This window comes from Triticum aestivum, chromosome 7B (genome assembly GCF_018294505.1).
Source record: "Triticum aestivum cultivar Chinese Spring chromosome 7B, IWGSC CS RefSeq v2.1, whole genome shotgun sequence".
Taxonomy (NCBI): Eukaryota; Viridiplantae; Streptophyta; class Magnoliopsida; order Poales; family Poaceae; genus Triticum; species Triticum aestivum.
The window spans coordinates 424,561,428-424,565,434 of NC_057813.1; the positions used below are offsets into that span (position 1 = coordinate 424,561,428).

The following is a 4,007-nucleotide window of genomic DNA, read 5'->3' on the forward strand; positions in this document are numbered from 1 at the left end:
TAAGAATATTGGTGTTAAGGTTTGTGATTCCCTATGCGAGCACGGAAGTCAATAGTCATGCAATGAAATTACATCCTACTTGGGGTGCATTATTTGGTGTTAATTATGCTTAATGCTCGCTTATGAGATTATTCGTTTCTTGGTTGGTCGCTTCTCAATCTTTTGCTAGCCTTCATTTTGCACAAAGTATGATCACTACTTGTACATCCAAAATCCTTTAAACCAGTTTTGTCACATGAGTCCACTATATCTACCTATATGCGGTATTCTTTTGCCCACTACACCACAACACTTAATTGGGGGTAATTAACTGTCGGGAGAAGTATGTGAATAAGGGAAAAAGATCTGCCGGAAAGCTTGTTACTGCCGGTAGAAGTACTTCAGGGAAAAAACTGCCGGTAGAACTTGGCAAACAGGGGTGCATAAATTGCCGGTAATCATGTCCACATTAAAGGGCGCACTATCTGCCGGGACAACTAAACCATGGCCCATTTGCTGTCGGGGACTGTATTTTAGCGGGAGACCAAAATGATATTGGGCCAAGGCGCGCGCTAGCGAGGGTAGGCCCGCGAGAGGTGAAAATTTTGGCACCGAAGGAAGTATAGACTCGGCCCCAATCTCGCAGACTCCTCTTCCAAATCGCCCCCAAATCGAGTCTGTTGTGCCCTCGCCGCCGCCCAAATGCGATGTGCCCTCGCCGCCGCCCCCAACCATCACCCCTCACCGCCGCCCTGCAACCACCGCCACTCCGACCATTGCCGCCGTCACCCCCAGCACCCCACCGTAGCCCCGCCGAGCACCAACTAAAGATCTAAGCCCCCGCCGGCCTACCCCGACGCCGAGCCACTCCACCACCATCAAGTACTCTGGTCCAGAGATCTGGTCCGCCCTTCGCCGCTGTCAAGCATCCTTAGATCTCGGCCTCCCTTCGCCGCATTCCCAGCGCCGCCCAAATGTGGTCTCTCCATCCACGCATTCTCCTCTCGCAGCACCGTCTCCTTGGCATCTCTCCCGAACTGCCGAGATGAGGCATGCGCCGGGCTAGGGTTTGGCGCCGCCGGCCCTCTTGGTCGACCTACTCTGGTGCATGCTCGCCCATCATCCTCCGCCCCTGGTCCACCTCGACGTCATGCACTCGTGCTCGCCCATCATCCTTTGTCCGTGCTCCCCCAATTCGTGCTTCTACGGCCTCCCCCTCTTGTACTTCGAGCCTAAGGTATTGCCCATGGTGCTTCCTGTTCTCTTGGTTCTTTTATGTTTTTCCTATTAACATATCAATAATCAATAGTTGACACACTTGTGAGAAACTTATGCTTACATTTACTTATGCGTGTGCCTTGCAGAATCACAGGTCAACAGATGTTGGTGTTCAAAATACAGGTAATACCATTTAAATTTTTCAATGATTAATGACATCACATGAGCTCATATGCCAAATGTTCTTACTCTGCTTTGAAGAAAATAGCAGAGCACTCGAATGGAAGAAAATAGCAGAGCACTCGAAAATAGCAGAGCACTCGAATTATTACTTACACTACAAAAGTGTTAAACTGCATTTACGATGTCCTTCAGATTTCATTAATCCTGCTGCAAGTTGTTTCTAAACATATGTCAAAGGATTCCAGTTACGTTTGTCCCAATGTGATTTAAAACTCCTTACTATTTTAGTGAACAACATGCTCTTGGTTTCCCCCCATTGACCTTTGTTGCTCTGAATTTGGCGCCTGGGTAGTGTAGCAGTACTTGTTACATGCAGGTAGTGTTAGAAATCAGCACTAATTCAGATTTTCTTCCATCATTGCTGCTTAGCACTCACATTTCTTCGTTGAAGGATAGAATCATGGAGTGACAAAAGCTTTGGGAAAAAGGGCTGGAGCTCTAGGGCTTATGGTGGTTCTACCTAGAAATTGTTACAAACAATCTTGTCCCTAAAATTTAAACATCTAACTAAATCTAGGGACTTCTCACAAGCCTCTCACTGTTAATATATATTTATTGACATTGTCATTAACCTATATCCTGGTTCGAGTAGTACACTGAATATTGTTAGTATATATTTTTACTCAATGGTTTTGAATTAAAGCTATACGTTTCTTCTTTTACACTCTAGATGAACTAATACTAAACCTGATAAAAGAGAATGCTACAACAAACACCTAAAAATTGTCATAACTACAAAACCATGTAATATATACTTACTGATATATTCTACCAAGGAATATAATTCAAGCTCCTTGCCATTGTTTTATTTTTTCAGATGGAGGTGGATTATAATACTTTGGTGATAATAACACCAACCTTATAGCCATATCATTTACGAATAACTCCATAAGGTAATGTAAGTTCCTTCTTGGAAGATGTTCTTTTGAGATCAATGTCTGGCAGGCATTATCTGTCTCTACATGTTGCAGATTCCAATGTATATCTTGAGAAAGAAGTTTGCTTGAGTAACAACGTATTTTCGTATAAGATGTTTATGAATTACTTATGGCAATGAATCAGAGTTTGGAACCACATGCTTATTCATTGTTAGTATTGGGCTGAAACTTAATATATAACTACCACTCTACTTCTGCACTTTTGAAAGCTTAGAATTGTTAATATGATTCAGTTTCTTAAATTAAAGCTAATTGTGGACATCTTTAGTGTCTCTGCCTTATTAGAAGTGTCATTTGATATTACCATGCTAGCATTCAAGTTTTTCTAGTGGTAACACCCTCGTCATCTTGTGAAGTTCTATATTATTATTTCCTTAAGATACTTGCAAGCCTGTCAAAATTCCTTCTCAAAATTCTTGTCATCTTGTAGTGACAATCCTCAAGAGATAAGGATTCAATTTAGTTTTCCTTTTTTTCGCTGGCTAGTACAGTAACTTTGTGCATGTAACCTGCTTATACCACTTTCTCTGTACAAGATAGGTACACCTCGTAGTTACTGTTAATATTTGTACAAAATTTTCACACTATATTTGGATGAGAAGTAAGATAAGCTTGCTACTGTCAAGATGATAAAAAATGGACATGGTCTCTACTAAAGAAGAGATTACTCTAGAGATGTTACTATTTTCTCTAGGTTTCAAAACATATGCGGCTGTTGTATGTGATTGTTGTAACACCTTCCTGTTAATATTTGTACAGACTTTGCACACTACATTTTGATGAGAAGTAAGATTAGCTTGCTACTTGTTAAGATGATAAGAAATGGACATTTTCTCTACTATAGTAGAGATTACTCTAGATATGTTACTATTGCTCTATATTTCAGAACATAGAACATATGCGGTTGTTGTATGTGATTATTGTAACATCTTCCTTAAGTTCTAAATGCAATAACATATTCTGATCTGTTGCAGATTTCTCTTAAGTTCTGAATGCAATAACATCTTCTGATCTATTGCAGATTTCCCAAAGTTCTGAATGCAATAACATGTTCTGATCTAGTGCAGATTTCCCAAAGGTACACAAGTTCAATAAGGTTTGGAGGATCTTCAAGTTGCTGAAGATTTGAAGAACTACAACTAAGTTGGTGGAGTGATAATGTCATTTGTCTTGTTTGTTGAACCTAGAGACTTGATATGCTCATTTTATTGGTTATTAAGCTCATTTTGGTTGTGTGGCGCACATCTAGAAACATATGTGCATCTCCTTTTGTGGCACTATTTTTTTTGGTTGTGTGGCAAACATATATGTACTCCTTTTGTGGCACATCCTCCTTATATATACTCGAATGAAGTTTTAAGGTTTTCAATGAAGCCTATATGTTACTTTGATTGAATGGAAGGTATAAATTGTGTGAAGTTAACTAATTGCTTAGACATATATAATAGATCGATATGACATAATATGGATGCCTAGAACATTTTGCTAGTGAAATCAACTTGCTGGCATAATATCTGTCGGGTAAACGTGCTTATGCCGGAAGTTGAACTGCCGGTAATGGTATCTGCCGAGAGAATATAAACTGCCAGCAAATACATGGGCCAGGGCAGAAGAACTGTCAGGAGAAGT

General features: G+C 40.5%; 1 long non-coding RNA gene across 2 annotated transcripts; it reads left to right on the forward strand.

Annotated features, from left to right (window-relative positions):
* The first annotated feature begins 578 nt into the window (after positions 1-578).
* Positions 579-3,743, forward strand: LOC123162762 (uncharacterized). 2 transcript variants are annotated; one of them, XR_006481461.1, is made up of 4 exons: positions 579-1,216; positions 1,344-1,380; positions 2,258-2,333; positions 3,400-3,743. It is a non-coding gene; the product is annotated as an uncharacterized lncRNA (long non-coding RNA). The 2 variants fall into 2 exon arrangements; XR_006481460.1 differs by having other exon boundaries at positions 3,446-3,743.
* Positions 3,744-4,007: the final 264 nt, after the last annotated feature.